The following is a 20,062-nucleotide window of genomic DNA, read 5'->3' as shown; positions in this document are numbered from 1 at the left end:
AGGAGAATGTTCTTGGCCTATAAATCTCTAGTGGGTAATTTTGCCAGTAGATGGCACTGAAGAATACACAGAAGCATCATTTTGAGCTTTCTCAGGACACATTTCATTGGTTCTGCTTCAATGCAAATGCTGTCTTTCACACTGTTCTTTACAGCATTCACCTGAGGACAGTGACTCATTTGTTCCCGTAAAACATCACAGAAGACAGGTGAGAAACCAGGCAACAAAAATCAGGAGATGTGGATAAAGAGTTATTTGAGCAACATCTCTACTGATTATTACAAGTCATTTGTTATATAAAATGGAGCCACAGACTGGCTGTACCCCAACACCTGTTTTGTTCTGTTATTCTTCTTGGGAAACAAACAGTCCTCACCCCAAAACAAACAACTGTGGGATCCAGAAGGAAGAATGCAGTTGTAAGATGAATGGAACTCAAAGGGAGCAGAACGTAATTAGCTGACTTTGACAACCTGAGGGAAGCTAATTGTTAAAATACCTAAAAGACAGGAACAGCCCATCTTATTCTTCTGCACACCAAGCAGTGCCTTACCAATAAAGCAGTCCTCCATAGTGTCTTCCTAAAATTTTCCACCAGTCACTGACTGAAAGGGAAGAGCAGGCAAAGCCTGTTGTAGTAGCCACAACACTTCCCTCTGCAGCTCCCCTCAAGCAGTTCCAAGTAATGACCATATTCAATGACCTCAGGTTCTAAAATACACACCCAGAGTATATTCAGATTAGATATATGCATTTAATACTACTGATTTAACCAGTGACAAAAATTCTTATCACTGTACAATTAAGAGGAATGCATCTTCAAACATTGAGTAAGGAGAGGCACAGTATGCTGGTGTCAACAATTATGAAGGCATATTATGTGTACTGCACAGATCCAAAACTGTTACAGACAGGCAGAACTAAAACGTATCATATAGGAAATCAAGACATTTGCTAGCCATCCATACCATAAAATTTGTGAAGCTTTGCTGACAGTTTTAAAAGAAAAATCAAGGAAGAAACAACAACAGAGAGTAGATGGCCATCGTCTGTGCAAATATATCTTCTTTGAAAAAAACCTGAGGTATAATAAAGGGTCATGGGACAGTTCTGTTCCTATGTTACATATCTGCTTAGTGGGCAGAGGACTCCATCCTTCAGGGCTGTTACCCTAACTTTACTACATTCACATTAGCAAAATCAGCAATGAGAAAGAAACCTCTCCTCTTGTACTCGATGTCCACCTTGGATCCCTCTCCTGGATTTAATCCTGTCTCCTGATATCAAAAGACCTTTTTTCCTTAAAATTTTGCTATGTTTCAATTTCTCAGGAGGCCTTTCTGATTCTTGCTTTACCTTATATTTCAAAGCTTACTCATACCAAAATACTCATCACAAGTTCCTTGTATCTCCAATACACTTATTTTCTTTGATATTTTCTTCCTAACACCAAATCTCCTGGTATCAGACTACAATATTGTTTTAGAAAAGGAAAGCAGACAGTCCTGTAGCTGAAGCGGTCATGAACAGTGGTTCAATTACAGGAAGTTTAGCACTAAAACAGTAAGCATCTTGGTTTTTCTCTCATTACAACAGTAAATCTTTGACTGTGCTAAATGTATGCTGGATAGCAAGTTTCATGTACATTCATACTGTTATTCTTTGGAGGGACTTTTCTTCAAGATATCAGTAACATCTTTCTCTTTGCACTGGAACATGAGGTAAGTGGATTGCTGCTCCCAGCAGATACATGAACTCAGATGCCATTTGAAAACAACTAATGTTTCTTCTCTTATGCTAGTCCAAAAATAAGTGAAGTTTCAGTTAACAAATATTTATTTCAGGTAAAAGCATTGCTGGCAGACCTTTACCACTTCTTTGACATATGAAGTAAGTGATCTCCCAACGCTGTTTTAGTGAATCTTTTGCTGGCAACCATATAATTATCTTTACCTGCACAGCAATTAGCAAAGAGCACGTGATTAATTTTTCCTCAAAGACTCCTATAATAAATAGTGACCAGGTAAGCTGGCTACTGACATTGTGGTTTTGCAAAGTGTGGCTTTACAATCAACTTCCTGGACCTCTCATATTGCTTTTTAATTGCCATCAATACATCAAGCTTCTTTGGCAAACTGTGGCTGCTCTACGAAGAGTCCACCTTGGTGAAGGCATAGCATGAGCAGGTAAGATGAAGAGCTGCACCTCTTCTAATGGAACAGCTCACCACCACCACAGAAGAGGAAGGGATTAAGAGGTATTCAGCAGAGTGAAAACTGCATACCTTTAAGCCTACAGGCTCAATGAGGCAAAGGTAAAAACTTGCAAGTAAGGAAAGGATGGTGGGAAGTTCAATTAATCTCTGAAGAAGGAGAAAATTTTTTTGATTTCTCCTTAGATGAAAAGGAGAATAGTACCTTTCACCATTTCTTTTCCCAGGGCTTGAAGGAAAAGACCTATTTAAAAGGCTAGTGATAAGAGGGCAAACTGGGAAATAGATAAGATTCTGGAAGAAGAGGACTGCAAAATGCCAGTGGCCTTTAGTCTGATGGAGAGAAGTGGGAAATGAGCAAACTGGTGCCTTCTCCATCCCAAGAGCCAGCCCCTCCCAGAGTCAGAAAAAACAGCCCTCCTAAAAGCAGTGTAACACTTAGCTGTAATTAAGAAATGCAAACATTTGTCTAAAAAAAAATCATGGGCCTGATGGATGGCCTATTCCAGGTCTCTTCAGATGACTCTTGGGCAGAGCTCCCTGTTACTCTTTAACCCAAGTTTTGCAGAAGCACGACTTCTGAGACTCTTATTTGAATTGAGGAGGAACTTGTAATGAAAATGGTTTTGCTCCAATTACCAGGACAAAACACAATACAACACAATATGTCAAAAGTAGGGCTACTGAAGCCAAACGGCACACACAGACCCTAAGATACAGGTTATTCATGATATTTTATATCTCCAGGGCACCAGACACTACAAAAAAATTAGTTTACACATTCCTGGCAGAAGAAAAAAAATAAAGTAAAGCAAAGCACAGAGAAAATCCTACAGCAAAGAACAGTGACCACGGACACAGGGGACAGATCCTCAATTTATTTTCAATATCGCTTCAATTCCAGTTTCCTGCACTACAGCGCTTCATTAAAAACAGCTTTTACCAAGACCTACCTTCCTGCTAAATCTGCAATACAAGCTTTACCATTAAGGTTTAACACTTCATGATGGACATGACCTTTCATTCCTTTCCCCACACATTCAGCTGCTGGATTTTCTTTCCACATAACCAAGCAAAGGTATTAACTAGACCAGTAAATATGTGACAAAGAAAGATTTACCTTTGAGCCACTGCCTATAAAGTTTATTTTGTAGCTATGGAAAAAAAAATCCTAACTATAAGTAAGGAAAAAGGTGAATACAGAGCCATACAGAGCAAACAAGTTACACAGTCCAGAAGGGCTCAAGAGAATTTTAACAGACAGTGCAAATTTTTTCCTCTCTATATTGGTATTCACTGGATGCCCCAAAAACTTTCCATGAAAAGGCAACCATTAATTAATGTTTTCGAAATCTCCAAGTGACATCAAGTGCTGGCACTACGTCTTGGAAAACTGAGAACCATTTTATTTATAAATAATGAAATGAACTCAACATTCAATCTGTTTTACTTTTCCTCTTCTTTCTTTAAGGTTACTGTGCCTAAAAGGATTTTTAAAATTTTTCAAGAATTTGTCTGGAGCTGATTTGTCCCATAAAATTGCTGCCCTCAAAAGCCACATTACCATTTCATTGCTTACAGTCCTTCTGGAGATAAATTCCTGCCATTATGTCTCTAAGACTTTAGAAATATAGTTATGATCACATAATGGAATGGTTGTAGATAAATTATGAGAACAAAAAAATGTGCAAAGTACTGAAAAAAAAATAAATTGCACAAGGCTTCTCCTTCACCTGTCTACTCTATACGGACTCCTGGCAACAGTTTGTTATATGCACAATTACCAAACATTTTGAACATTGTTAAATGACACAAGAGCTACTTTACAGCCTGGATCAGGAGATTGGCAATTTATTGCTTGCCCTGAAGCATTAATTCACTTTGGACACCTTTTCTTCTACCTTTTTGTAAACCAGAGTCTTCATCTATGACAGAGGAGTTAAAGGTACCTATCTTTCCAAGCTCTACAAGCCCTGAAAATCCAGATATATTTTACTTAAACATTGGTGATATACTGCTAATCCCAACCTTTCAGCCCTGAGAGCAACTACAGTCTGAGAGGAGCAGGTCCTAAGCTTTTCTCAGCTTCTACTTTCAACTCCTTCAAAACCTGTTCCTTTCTTCTAAAGGGACCTCAGGAACGGGTCTGACAATTTTAGCAGGTATGTTTTATCTTTTGTTTCCCTCCATTCAAAAAGAAGTAGAGCCTGTCCTCTGTACAAATTGTCAGGTCTTTCCTTTCTCCATGCCATACCTTTACATTTTGAAGGCATCTGTCTTTTTGTAGCAGACCAAGTAGAAAGAAAGTAAAATGGGGTTGGCAGTGATTTTGTAAGATGAGCAGTTGGAAAGTGTTAGAGGGTATACATACATGAACATACATGCACTCTGTGCTCTTAAAAGGGCTTTACCCTTTTCTTAATCTAAAATTCAAACAGTCCACACTAAAAGTATATAGTTGTTCCCTGTGTGCAGAAAGCATTTCATTTCAAAAACCAAGAGAGAAAACTCCAGGCATTAGGACAGATCCTACTCTCAGCTGCATCAATGTGAATCAATAGCAATTCTGTTGAAGAAACTCAATGCCTACTGATGCAAGTGGAAGCAGAGTTATCCCAGTATCTTTATGTTGTTTTGCTTATTTTTCTGAAGCAAAATATAAAATTAAAGGAAGCATTTATAAAAATACCTGAAATCTGACTACCATCCCAGCCTGTATTTTCTCACACTCATTTTAGATAATAATTTTTTAAATAGCCACTACTGCACAGACTGCCTCCTCCTCCCACCCTGGCTGGTTCCAACATGGCTAGACATCAGCCCAAACCTGGCAGACAATACTCCTAGTTACTCTGTCCTGCAGATCACTGCTGATTTTGCTTCTCTCATTTGAAAGGGATACAAGCTCTTTTAGTAATACAACAAGCCATTTCTCACTGTAGGAAGGTTTAGTAAACTTTCTCTCCCCACCCACAAATGCCACACACATACACTTCATCTGCACTACCCTCTAAATTCAGGAAAATTGTTTTGTTTTTTATAACCCTGAAAACTGCTCTTCCTGGAATGGCTTGCTTCTGCTTAGGCTCCTCACACTTGCAGTCTATGTTTTTAAAAAGAGATTGAACTTTTATTTCTCCCTCTTTGGAATTGTTTTCAGTTTCTTTTCTTGATTTCCTTTTGTTTTGTTTGCCTGGTTGTTTTTTTATTTTTGTTTGCCTCAAACTTGCTTCTGGATGTTAGTCCTGCTGAAGGATTGCTCACTTTCTGTGGTTCAGGGGGCTTTGCACAACAGTGCTAAATGTAGAGAGTTATCCATGAGAACTCAAGGTATAAATGCATATTCCACAGCGGACACTCATTTATTACTACAACTACAAATCACTTTATGTGAACTTCCAATGTAAACAGAAAGTCCTTTTCTGATTAGAAAGGTGGTAAAGAACAGCACTGTCCTTAGAGGACCCTTCTGGGCTGCAGTTAGAACTGAATGCACGGCTGGACAGATCTTTCTGGTATACACGTATCAATGGATTTAAGAAGGGGAATTTAAGAAGGGGTATTAGAACCTGTATTCAGCACAGAGTATAAGGCAGTTAGTTCTACTCTGACTGGCCATATTTAGTACTGTTTTTAATATCACTGAGAGGTAAGTGTGAAATCAGGATTCAATATGTAATAAACTCTAGAGCTGGGTAAAGGGAGAGTTTACTGAATGAAGTCTGCCTTTATCCAAACAGTGATGGCAGGGGAAGTACGTTCAAGAATCAGTATTGCCACCCCAGCAAATATGATAATCAACAAAACCAGCAAATGCTCTTAGAGAAATTACAGGCACTGAAGTTCACCTGACTTGGAAGTTTTTATTCAGGGTGCCAACACTTTACACTTACCTTGAAACAAGAACAAATGTTGTTAAGGGGAAAGGAAGTACACAGGTCAGCTAATTTTGTTTGATTTTTAAGGCCTGTTAAAAGAAGCAGTAGGTCATCTTTTGTTATATACTGTTTGTTACTGCTTCTTTAAGATGCTCAACCAGATCTACTCAGTGCCAGTTACAAACCTATTTATCAGAAAGAATCACACACACACAGAGCATAAAATAAATAGAAATTATTACCCTTTGGGGGCATGGTTTTTAAAAGAAGCAATTCTCAGAGATACATAATTTATAGGGCTAAAAAGGACAATTATTATAATCTACTCTCCTCTAAAATTTTATAGGAGGTCATATATCTTGTCTGAATTGATTCTTTTTTAAACTACAGGATATATTTTAGAGCAGCACTTATTTGTGATTTGCAGCTGAGGAAAGAAGCCTTGGATTCATTGCCGTTGCTTCTTTGATGAGATTGGCCTAGAGTTGAACATGGTCAAAAAGGCAGGTGGAATTCAAGAATTATATTGAAAAGGAACAGTGTACAAAAGGAAAACCACTATTATAAGTTAATGGTGGACTTTTGACTTAAATTCTTGAACACAGCACACAGAAATTTACAGGCCATCATGAAAAGAAAAGGAGGAGATCTAAAAGGTTCAAAAAAGTAGTACACTTGAAACTGTGTATATACTCATAAAGCAATGATTCAGCACTGTTTCTTTATAACTCAAAGAACTACAAATATATAATAAAAGCATTTGACAATTATTTTAAGCAAAAAAGTACCAAATTCATGGGAAGAATCAAGAGCCATTGAATACAACTATATGAATATAACCTTTTGCTCAGCTCTTCCTGAAAAGCAGATTGTTATTGTTTCTTTTAATTGTTACTTCCTATATTGAAACACCATCTAGCATCACACTGCCATAAATGACTTCTAAGTCTGTGATCAAGCCAAAATTTTCTGGAAGGTTTCTCCTGATCCTTGTTCATTTTAAGAAGTGGTGAAACAATGAAATTGGGAAAGATTAATGAGAATCTAATCTTTTCTGTTGAAGGCTTAGGAAAGGTAGTTTGGATCAACATCTGCCATGGCCAGGCTGCTGCCTTTAGCCCATCCTCCGAGCAAAAAAAATTCTAAAGCAGATGACTTAAGGTTCCAGCTTCATCTTTCCATTACTGCAAACTCTCTTCTCAGTTTTATAGAGCGTAAGAGAAAATCACTCAGCTCTCTGAGTTTTTTGCTTGAAAGCAGGATTTCCAATCCTTCATTTCAATTTCCCCATGGCCCTGAAACTCCTTCATTTTACTTATACATTTTTTCAAGTGGAGACACCAGAAATTTTTAATTTTAGTTTACAAAAGTACACAATCTTACCATGGGGGCTCACATTTCAGGCTTATTCACCATGATCAATAGTCTAATTCAGGAGTGCTCTCTGGAAGTCTTCCTTGTATTGAAAAACAACCTCTACTCATTGGTTGGAGACATATTACATTATTTGGCTAAAGTAAAATTTATAGCAGTTTCTTTGTTAAGAGCTTAACAAATTTTCCAAACTGCCCTTCATTTTTTGCCCATTGAATGTTTATGTAGGACACAGACAGTAATATAATACTTATTTAATGGCCCATACTACAAGAAATTGTAGTACAGCAATATACTGCTACTAAAGTACGCCTATCTCCTGTTCTTCAATTTTTTTTGACCAAACACCTTTGCAATATTACAGCAATAGAGCTACAAGTGGGATGTGAACTTGCCATTCTCTTGCTTTAATTTTGCCTAATCGCCTTCTCTCCCTGCGTCTTTTCCTCTTCCAATCTTTGCCTTTTGTCTAATAAAAGTTTCTTTTATAAACAAAACTACCCTGAAGACAAGCCAAAAAATGGACAAGAAGCTCAATTCTGTGACAATTCTACCAGGAGCAGGAGTGGCTCATTATGTACAACAACACACACAAGATATGTGCACCAAGAAAAGAGATGAAATGTGGAAGCTGCTTGTTTATTTCAGCTCAGATACCCTGCACCAGACAAGAGCTTTACGTATCACTGAAGTGGTTTAGGTAACATTAATATATAATATCAGAGACTTACACTTAGGAATTAATTTTGCACCAGAAGTTAACATATTCTGTGTACAGTTTGAGACCTTTAAATTTTAACTCACTGTCATAGGTTAGCAAGCATAGTCCCGGAAGGGATGTCCTTGCTAAGGGGTGCTTACAGTTTCCTCTGGGAACTGATAGAACCTATCAGCTGGCCAGTTTGGATACGGACAATTCTCTAAGCCACTTAAAGTTGTGATCACCTCTGTGATCCACATTTAAGAATAGGCAAACTCCCCCTCCAAGCTCTCTCTCGTTTCCGGCGCTGGCACAGGTGGCTGCAGGCCCCGTGTGGGGGCCAGCGGGCCCAGCCAGGCCCTGCTTGGGCCAGGCCGGGCCGGGCCACGGCCATCCTGGAGCCATGGACCTGTTCCAGCCGTGGAACCCCCCCCACTGCCTTGCCGTGGGCAGCCGGAGCGGCTCGGCTCTCCCCCCTCTCCACTGCGATAAGAAACATTCAACATTCCAGCTGCAAAGCTGCAAGGCCGAGGTGAGATTAACCCTTTTTATTGCTGTGAAGAGCTGAAAACCTGAGGGAAGAGAGAGAGGAGATGCTTAAAGCTGAAAGTCTGTTGTGAAGCTATGATATATCAGAGTATCCTGTTGTAATTTCATGAAGATATGGGGGGTGGAGTGTTCAACTCGTGAGCAAAAGCACCTGCGCTGAGATAGGCAGATGCTGACGCAGCTGTAATTTCATGAGAAGTTTGGACAGGGAGAGATGAACCAGATGAGGACTTTTGCTCCAAACGGGAAAGGAGAAAACCTCAGTCCCTAGAGATGCTCCCAGAGATAGTCCTAAAGATGAAGATGATGAAGACCCTTTGCTCCCAGGGAAGGAGAAGGGCCTCTGTTTTTGTTTCTGAACGGCTCAACCTTAAAATTGTACCCCAAAAAACTTCAAGAGTGGACCCTCGAAAGCAGTTGCGGGAAAAGCTGCAAGTCGGGGGAAAGGACTCACACGCAGGCAGAGAGACTCCTCTTCCTAAATGGACTGAACAATATTTGGAAGTGGGCGGCTGTCTTGTTGTGATAATGTTTTCATAGCACGAGCAAGAAGAGACTTCTCTTTCTAAATGGACTGAACAAGGTTATTATGGAAGTGGTAAACAGACTGAACATCTTAAGGGTTGTCTTTGAACATTGTCAGTGGGAGAAGTGAGGAAGGTAGGGGGAGGAGGAGAGTTCTGAAGGTGGTATAATTTTTTTTTCTTCTTTTAGGTCTGTTAATAAACTTCTTTATATTCTTTCAAGTTTGGTGCCTGTTTTGCATTTCTCCTAATTCTTATCTCACAGCAGATAAACAGTAATGAGTATTTTGGACCAAACCACTACACTCACAAAGGTAATCAAGACTAGTTAGACAGAGTACACGGTTGAAAGAAAAGATTTTTGCTTTTACTGCTGCTCTGCTGTACCTTGAAAAAGCCACTTTCATTTCTCTCTCTCCAGTTTGTCTTTTTATAATGTGAAGTTACATTATCTAAAGGATTATCAAACTGTATATCTGCATGTTATCTTCCCCAGTGGAGCCCTGGTATCCAGTGGGGCCTCCAGATGTTGTTGCAGTGCAGTTAATTAATATCAAGCAGAGTATCCTGATTAACAGTTTCATCGTTACCATGACGAGGCTTGTACTAAGCTCCCCCTAAACCCATTTCCACAAAATCTGGGGAATGCTGTGGCACATCTAGTTGCTCTTATATCTGACACCTGCCAAGTCTAGTAATCAGTGATATTCATCAGTCTTAAAAGGGAGGCTTCCTTCCGTGCCATTCAGTGCCTAGGATGGTGTGCCCAATTAAATCTGTTTTCCCATTACCAAGGATAGCACCAATACACTGCCAGTCAATTAACAGGCAGTAAAATATTTCAAGAAACACATGCAGGTGTGTTTAGGCCACAAAATTTGCAAAAAAACAATTGTTATTACACAGCTGGTGAAACTCCAGCCACGAGGCTGCTAATCCCCACTCATTTAGGGGTATCATACTGGAAGTAGAGAAACAGAAATTAGCCACATGCTGAAAAGGGGCATTTCCTAGGGAAACAGAATGCAAAACAAATTAAAAAGGTGATACCTGTCTATTGGTTCACTAGCAAATACATTATTCAGATTGCTAATTTGTTTCCACAGATTAAAATATGCATCATAAAAATCTGCCCTATCTGATGGTGTGAACTCCAACTATAATTAGGATTAAATATTCTGACAGTGCCTTCTGAAAATATAAAGAGTAGATCCTGGAATGTTTTGTGAAACTATACCTTGTAGATATGATTCTGGACTAGGGCAGAAACAGGAACCATTCTGAATGTTGACATAAGCTTCAGCTTTTCTAGAGAACTGAGCCAATGCATATTTTGTGCTGCATTTTAAACTCAAAGTATGCTCAAGCTGCTGCACACCTCCAGCATTATAGAAGTTGGCTGATTAAAGCAGGTCTTTACCTTTCTGCTTCTAAGCGCCGCTCTGCAACTCACTCTTCAGACAAAAACATGACCAGCTCTTAAAATGTCACATCCACTCAATAAAGAAATGACTGCAGTAGCAAGTCAGATTTTAGTAGGGCACAAAAACAAGGAACTTCCTCCAAAGCAGAGATTTTCCAGGAGAAAATATGCCCATCCATCTCACAACATCTCCTCTGGGGTTTCAATCCACTGGGTAACATTGCCAACAACTTGTGCTGGCAGAAGCTAAAAGCAGCAGTCACACTCCAGTGGTTTGAACCTCACTGGACACCAGATACTCACCAAAGCCTCTCTACCACTTCTCCAATTCAGCTGGACAAGGAGAAGAAATAAAATGGAGAAGAAATAAATGGCTCGTGAGTTGAAATAAGGGCAGGGAGAGATCACTCATGAGTTACTGTCACTGGTAAAACAGTCCCAACTTAGGGAAATTAGTTTAATTTATTACAAATCAAATCAGAGTAGGGTAATGAGAAATAAATCTTAAAACACTCCCTTGACTCTTTTCCTTCTTCCAGGACTTTACTCTCAAACTCTATCCTCTCCCCATTGCCTGCCTCACTTTGGACTTTACCACGGGCTCTATCCCACTGCTATTGTTCCTGCTCAGCAACATTTTCTCCCTTTTTAACTATATTATCACAGAGGTTATACCACTGTCACAGATGGCCTTGTCCAGCAGCAGGTCCTAGTCTTGGAGTTGGCTGCCATTGGCTCTGTCAGACGTGGGGGAAGCTTCTGACAGCTTCTCACAGAAGACACCTATGTAGCCCTCTCATACCAAAACCCTGCCATACAAACCCAATACATACACAAAATATGGAATTAAAGATCTTATACTTACAGGCCGTGTGGAATAAACTATGTACCTTAACTACTAGGCTTCCTTATCAAAAGCATTGGTACAATTGTGAGATGTCAGTGAGCTGAAGGCACAGCATATATATTACTCAGTAACAGCAATCAGAGCTGTCTGTCTCAACCCATAACCCACAGAAAAGTGAGCACTCGTCAAGAAGATGGCATTAAAAAAGGACACTGCTGTCTGACAGGAAAGGTGATCACAAATACCAACTTGCCACCATCCAATTAACCCAAGTGCAATAGATACAGAAGTGCAAGGGCTGAAGAGGCTTTGGACAAAGTTAATCTATTTAAACTTGGTTTTGCCTAGAGTATATTTTTTTGCAAACTCTCTTCTCTTAATCATAAAGAATATTCTAGGGTTTCAGAGTGGTCCAAAAATATTTGTTCAAAGGCATTATATGACTAAGCACTATATACTACTGTATTTTCTTTTCTTAGTGTTTTCTTTACAGAATTTTAATTGAATAGAATTCTCATAAAATTTAATGCATCCAGGGCCTGTGTTCCAGGTTCCTTTTGAAATCTATGAAATAGATTCCATGAACTGTATAATATCAACAGCATATTGTAACCAAAGTAGTCTTCTTTACCAGACAAGTGAGTGGTTTAAGCCAAGGTTTAATAGGTCTCTCCAATGCAAAAAGAAAAAGAGGGAAATATAAGGATTTGTAAACATAAAAACAGTACCTGGATTCAATAACAGCTTATTCCTAGCTTTTCAAAGCTCACTTTTTAAATATGGCAGGTTTTTTTTAAAGTTAGTTTAATGTGGCTTTTTAGATGTGGCTGGACTCCGGCTGAAGGCATTTCTAATCCTGAATCAAAGAGGTTTCCTAAGATTTTTAATGGAAGCAGAACATTAAAAATACATGAACATTGCAGTATAGGAAACTTATATTTCTAATGAAAATAGTCTAATTACCCAAAATAATTTAGTAGTCTACAGATTGCATGACAGAGCACTGATAGGTCAGAAATAGTGGAATATTAGACAGAGATGGGAAAAGAGAAGAGGAGAACATAGTGGTTTGGAGAAACAGCTCACAAAGGAGGCCACCAGTACCATTTGCATGCTGGAAAGCAGAGATGACAACAAATGACTTGACAAAATTTTGCAGAAACTAGAAGTTAGAGGAACAGAGCAAATAATTGAAATGTCCTTTCATTCTTAAGCCACTACCTAGCAATTTACATTACCTTAACTTTGCTACCAAGGAACATTTCAAACACTCATATTTTACATATGCATAGGATGCACTAACTATGAAATAGGTCAAAAGGCTACATCTGAAACTTGTTGGAAATAGCACCTCACATCAAGACCGACTTTTCCTACAAAGATGAGAATTTTATTGAATCGAGATAGGCCGCTGGGAAAAATTACAATTTGGCTATTTGCACATTTATTTTATGTTGCAGAATTTGCTTACTCTAAAGCTGTTTGGCAAAGTCATATCAGCTGAGCCCCTTGCCAAGTTTGTATTATGTTAGTTAAAACAGAACTTCTGATGTCAAATGGAAACTTGATTATTGGGAATGGATGTCATAAAGAAAGCTGGAGTACTTCCAGTACAGATTTTTTTGCATAGTAGGTGCGGGACGAAGTAGTGAGTAAGGAGAAGGTTAATGTCACAATTTCAGTTTCCATACTTCTTCCTGATATCTTCTCTGCACTTTCTAGGAAAAATATTATGAGATGTAAAAGGACAACCAATATATCAAAGGCAACTCCTGTCTTAGGACTGTGCTGAGATCTTAATCCTACTGTAATACCAGAGGTGCTTAGAAGATGAGTGTCCTGTAGGTTCTAAAACACTTTGAAATCAGTGGGAGAGAAACACAAAAGAACTTAACATGAGGATGCATTCCAGTACTCAGCCTCCCTTGTCCCTACGGCCACTCACTTATTCATGTTAACTTCCATGGGAAGAAGCTATGTTCCATCAGGCCTGTAGGAAGGGACAAAGACAACCTTTAGGGACAATCCTTTATTCAGAAATCATTGTAGCTACCATTAGGAACACTGAAGTAAAGGAAGCTCAGGGTATGGGAGGTAAGACCAGTAAAAAAATAGCCCTAACATGTCCATTCCTTGATCAAAAAAAAATTTTTCTGAATAAACTGGAGAAGCCAAAGGAATTTAGAGATACAGTACTGTTGTGATTTAGACTATACAGTTTATGCTTACATACTAGAAGGAAAATTTTTCTTCCTTTTGTACAGCAGTTTGTGATTTAGCAACACTCAGTAAATATTACCCAAGTGCAAGAACAGAGTTCTTCTGTTCATTCATTATTTTGTCAGCAGGCTGCTGAAAATAGTAGGTCAAACCCTGACATTTCTATTCAGGAAAAAGCCCTACAAAGGACCCAGCTATGAAAAAGGATTTTGCTTGATACTGTATGTTCAGAACAAAATAACATAGCCTTTAAAAATCAAATTTTAAAGAACTGCCATTTTGTTTAAGGAAGTAAGATGCACCTTATCTTTTTGCAGTAATATGACTATAGCACCAACTTTCCATATTTTCTCCTTCCTACACAATTTAGCCATCTGACTAGTTGATTGGGAGAAACAATTAACTTGCAACAGGCTGATCTTGTAAAATACAAATTGAAGATGCAATAAGGGTGATGAATGTCTGTGACCAACTATTATGGCTGTTGTCTGTGTCTTCAGGCAGATGGAGGACAGTACTGGCAGCATATGGCATGGGAGTTTGGGCTTGGAAGGCAGATACAGCAGACTTCTGATAAAAGGAATTAAAACCAAAGCAGCATGGTGGCTAGAAAGCCAGTCTGACAGACCAAACTGTTGATCTCCTTCCTCATTTCTGCATCTCTACATCTTAGCCAGTTCTACAGGACCCCCTCTCCATTCCTACTGCTTGCCTTTTAGCTCTGCCTGCAGAGAGAGAGTCAAGAAGCCTTAGCTGGAAAGGGGCTAGAGCCAACAGTCATTTTGGCAGATGCAGCCAGGCAGCAGTGGTCAGCTGGTGAAGCTGGCCAGGGTGAAAGTCTCATCAAACTGTATGAATCCTGCTTGCTCCTTGAAAACCTTAAGGGATAACTGAGTGCTTTCGAAAATGGTTATTTGGGCACTTTGGTTGCTGGGATACACCAAAGCAAAAGGTGATGGAGATCAGCAGCTGTCCCTAGAGCCTCTCACTACAGCTTCAATGGTAAGGCCCACAGGAGTGCAGCGCCTTGGGCCCTGGGGTATAACAGGATACCCTGCACATCATACTGTCACCTGGCCACTGCTGCATGGAAGCCAATGCCTTAATCTTTTGCACTAGCTGTGCCCCAGTTTCCTATGGGCTTTAAAGTCTATAGGCATTTTTTTTTTCTCCTGACTAGTCTGAACACTAACCCTGGATAACCTTTCATCTCACGCAGTTCTCCTTCTTGTCACACCAAAGTTTGGACTTGTTTCTTCTCCCAATATATTCCCCATTTCATTCCTCTAGGCATCTTTTATCCTTATTATTTAAGAGGACCCAACTGCATTGTAAATGGAAGGGGTTTCCCTGCAGTTTGGTAAAATCTTAGAATGATTTCACTGATACTTTGTCATATATTTTCTGAATTACATTAAAAGAGGAGAAGCTGGTTTTAGTTAACCTTCTTGATAAGCAACAGTTGACAAGATCATTGAAAATTACCTACTTTCTCAACTCTATTGATGGGTCTGCTTATGTCCATGCATAATAGTGTAATGAGGAGTCACATCCTTTCAATATCTTTGCTATACCTATGCTATAGACAGACTGTGGCTTTCAAGAACTTTTTAAAGGGCAACTACCAGCCAGTTCAGTAGAAACTTTAGTGCTGTCAGTTTAAAAATAGTACATAGAATCATAGAATGATTTGGACTGGAAGAGATCTTAGAGATCATCTATTTCCATCCTCCCCTGCCATGGGCACCTTCCAGGAGACCAAGTTGCTCCAAGCCCCATCCAACCTGGCCTCAAACACTTCCAGGGATAGGGCAGCCACCATTTCATTAGGCAAACTGTGCCAGTCCCTTGCTACCTTCATAGTATATAATTATATACTAATCAGAAATTATACAATAGTGAAAACAGCCATTTTTTATAAGAACACTGGCTTTCATATGCAAAAAAAAAAAAATTTTGCCGGAGGATAATACACATCTTCAAGATTCAAAATATTAATTTGCAAATTGGCGGACAATGCTAGTGACACAGCCTTGTCAGACTATAAAGAAAATAGCAACAAAACAAAGCACACAGTATGTGTATGTATGTGGGAGCACTTCAGGAACAAACAAAAAGGAATGCTGGCATGGATTGTCTGTGTTTGTAGCTATCATGTGTTCTACGTTTAGCCACATTACAATGGGAAGAAGATGAGAAAATACAACAAAAATAGCACGTATCTGCTTTTTGCAATGGCCCTGTTCATCTCTGTGGAATCTCACTGCTCCTCTGAATAACTATTGCTATCCTCAAATTGCTTTGTACTTCATCACAATATTAATAATCGAAGACTCTCCTTCAGAAAATGGGTACAATTGCTTTGGAATTAGTAATATGAAATTTATGCTGATCCACCAAACATCATTCATGCTCTTGGACCAAAGAAGAATTAAGTACATGACATAAGTGAAAGGAGCTCCAGGGAACTCATGTAACAGCAGTCTGCAGGCAAAGATAACCTATACTAACACCTAAAGGATGGATAAAACAAACAGATTGCAGTTCGGTATCATAAAATCACGACGGTCTTTTTTCACACCAGAACACAAGTTAACCTAAATACAGTCTCCCTAAATAGATGGGTACAAATGCCAGCCTGAATGCACAGCAAATTCCTGCGTCAGCCCTCTGAAAGTTTCAGAAGGGTTTGCACAGCCTCTCATCAATGAGCCTCAAACCCTAGCAGAACTGTCCCAGTGTGGGAAAAGAGAATGAATGGCCAGAATACTTCAGAGAGCACAACCGCTGGTTCAAAACTTCAGGTTTGTTTCAAAAAAAAGTATCAAAGATTTAAAAAATTCCACACCATGATGGCTTTTAAACTTCTCAGATTTACCATAATGAAATGAAAAAGCAATAAAAACATTACAATTGTTTTATTTAATTACCCAAATTTTGTCAGAATTTTAATTTCTAGAGATATTACTTCTTCCATTTGGTTTGTATTTTCATCCTCTGTTTTCCTTTGAAGAAAAAAAGGAAGGAGAAAAGATGACAAAATGAGATAAAGCAGAAATGTTCTTATCACTTATAAGCCTAAACTTCAGCTATTCATTTTTCCTGAAGACGCAATTTTCGAATACAAACAGCAACATTATCTTCAGTGGAAAGCATTCAAACTCTAAAAATGTGTCCAGTTAAAATCTTGCTTTGTTATGTTTGTAATTTATTTTTATCTTTCCTAGACAATGAAATATGTGAGTTTCTCAAATTGAAATTCTATGCAGAGCATAACCACATCAAACTGGTGGCTCGTGCAGCCTACTATGACCTTCAAAAAGACATATCATAATCTTCTGATTTTGTATACTATATTTATTCAGTGCGGTTGTGGCTCTTACTAAAGAGGCTGGCCTTCCTTAAGCTCCCTGCCAAACTCTGGGAATCATTATCTCAAGGGAACTATAAGAAGAATTACTATCAAGGGAGATAACACTGCGGTCTTTTTAATAAGGACTCTTCTTGACATTGAAGCACGTGCTACATGGTGGCAAGGGAAAGTTTGTTGAATATAATTTCTTCATGCAAAGTTATTTGAATCTTATATTGGTTTGGTGCTTTTTAAAATGCAATTATCAATTCACTTTTATCATGGTGCACTTTCTTCTTTCAGGTGACTACATCTCGGATTGTTTGGGGGTGATTTTGTTTTTCATGTTGCATATTCAACAAAGATGCAACCCTAAAGTATCACAGTCAGTGGTTAACAACTCTGCAGCCTTCAAGGTGGCACTGGAGACATGCACTTCCCCCAGCCTTCAGGGCTATATTTCCTTCTTTATTTGTGAAACTACGTAGGTGGTTTCAAGAAGAAAAAAGAACATGAAAGCCTTGCTATCTTTTGTAGCAAACACTTCTCCAACAGAATGATCTGAAATGGGAAGGAAGCATGAAAGAGGCTTTATTGTTTTTGTGAGAAAGGTTAATAGCAAGAGCTGCATTTAAGAAATAAAAGAAAAAAAAAAGGTGAGGGAAATGAAAAAAAAAGCCAACAGCTATGTCCCAATTTTGATCAAAGCAATAGAGAGGTAGCTGTTCCAAGTGTCTCCCCATTTTTCTGGATAACTTTATAGACATGCAAGATACAATACTTCATTAGTAACTTTTTTTTTAAACATCCAACTGCATGCAACAAACAGCAAGGAAAACTCCTTCCTAATACTCCTCCTATGTGCCATCCTCATTAGCCAATGCACCTTCTGAGAGGATTCCAAGAAAAGGAGTGAGATTCAAACCCTACAACACTTTCTCTCTTCAGGTTTTCAGGACAAATGGACAGTAAGGGGTACGAAATTATTCTGTGTGCATACTAAAACCTGACTTTTTTTGTGATTTGCAATTTTTCCAACCACTATCAGTTGGGCTGAGACTCTAACTCATTTGCTGGAAACTACCAAGCATCTACAGAAGAATTGGCATTTTCTTTTGTTACCTGTGTGGATTGAGATCAACTGCTAACTAGAAATTAAGGGCATTGTTTAATCCTGGCAGCATTCCTTAGACTTCAGTGTTGTTTATCTAGGAATACATTTGGCTTGAAAACTGTTGCTTTAAATTGATCCTCTGAGTCTTCTTAACCCTGTTAGCAGTGGAGGACTGGGTATACTGCATTATTTTCTGAGATTTGCCTGTGGTTTACTTGCAAAAGCCACTTTACTATCATTGCATTGACACGCAAATGGAACCTGCACTTAACCCTGCCACATTTGCCAGCTGAACACAAATCAAAGATTTCCACTCTTCATTGTCAAAAAGATGACTATTTTCTGTCCAACTCAAAGAGCCCTAGTATATCCAGATCAGTCACTTTCCAGAAATGATGTAAGCCACAATACTGGGTCTTGACCACTAACGTCTCAGAACATTTCCCTCTTTTGACTATGGGTTTATGTGTACTTTTCTTGCTGTGACAAGCAATTTTGAGAACAGTCTGCAGTTCCATTTGTGTATGTCACTTATAAGTTATAGTGCTTTTTGTCTTGTATACCAGGGTTAGAACAATGATCTGAATTGCTCCTTCCTGAAGAGTCTCTCATAAAACTATGAAAAGGAAAAATGGGAGAGATTAAGGAGGAAGCAGACCCACAAAAGCATCAATACCGTGTACCAAAATACTACTGCTAGCACAGATCAGTGTCTCTACTGGGTGTTTAAGATAGCTGAAAAAGAGAACAGATGCAATGACTCATGTTACTAAAGGTACAGTGCTTGTGATCAGAGCTGAGTTTCCTGGATTGTTAAATCAGCAACTTTCTTAAATGTTGAATTAAAGACATTTTAAATAGTATTTCAAAGTTACAGTTGGTTACATTTGAGCAATTCAACATTAGCCAAGTGCTGATCTTAACAATGCCACATTAAATATTTTCTTTTTAATTAAGGTAATAGCTAAGCTCTGAGGATGGGTATTGGTTTACACTTTGTTAATTTTACTGTTAAATGGAAAATAAGATATAGAAAGAGATTAGCAGAACACTGTGACAGAAGGGCCCTTTCAGCCAGCCTGAACCATCACAATGCTTGCAGTTCCAGAGCCATCAGTTTCAGAGTGAGTCAGGCTGTGTGTGCAGGAGCCCCGAGCTCAGGGTGGCTCAGCACCCACAGCTGCACACACAGCTCATAGGAGCAGCCAGCACACACCGGTCTGACAGCCACGCTGGCTGCTGTCCACACAACACAGTTCAGCTTCTGCACAGATACAGGTGAACTTTGTTTTTCAGCAGCAGAAGGGCAGTTCTGCAAGCTCCTTTCTATTGGCTGGTGGAGTATTAACACTGGGTATCGTTCCAGCATGATAAAGGGAAAATTTATGTATGCCAGCAACAATTTAGGCAGCAAATTACCTATTTTGCTTACCCAAGTTTAACCAGATTGCAACATGATACAACATTGCTATCATGTAACAAAATCCTGCAGTTTCAAGAGGATTACTTAGATTTGAATTAGAAATTAAAATTAGTAGTGCTATACAGAGGCTTCTATAATAGGAAAGTCTCAAAAAACTCAAAGTACTTCAAACTAGGAAAGTTAAAAATGTGAAAGTAAGAGACGTACAAAATAATGTATGAAACTGAGAAGTCAAGTCAAGCACTTTGATTCATCTTTTCTGCTTAACAGACAACTTATGAAACTATGTTATCCTTTTCTAACACAACACTAGTTTGTAATCTAGGCATGTATCTGCTACAAAATATTTTTGAGACCACTGCATTAGGAGTTAACATTCACAGAGGTAACAAAAATTTCTGAGGATGAAATCTTCTTTTCAAGAGACCAACAATAAAGACTCTTGT

General features: G+C 38.8%; 1 protein-coding gene across 18 annotated transcripts in view; it reads right to left on the bottom strand.

Annotated features, from left to right (window-relative positions):
• NRXN3 (neurexin 3) overlaps positions 1-20,062 on the bottom strand; it is a 550,019-nt gene that overhangs the window by 134,251 nt on the left and 395,706 nt on the right. The window lies entirely within an intron of this gene.

Source organism: Corvus kubaryi, unplaced genomic scaffold, assembly GCF_017639235.1.
Source record: "Corvus kubaryi isolate FWS band 111438036 unplaced genomic scaffold, C.kubaryi_AGA036_p1.0 66, whole genome shotgun sequence".
NCBI lineage: Eukaryota > Metazoa > Chordata > Aves > Passeriformes > Corvidae > Corvus > Corvus kubaryi.
This window is presented reverse-complemented; position numbering and strand designations above follow the sequence as displayed.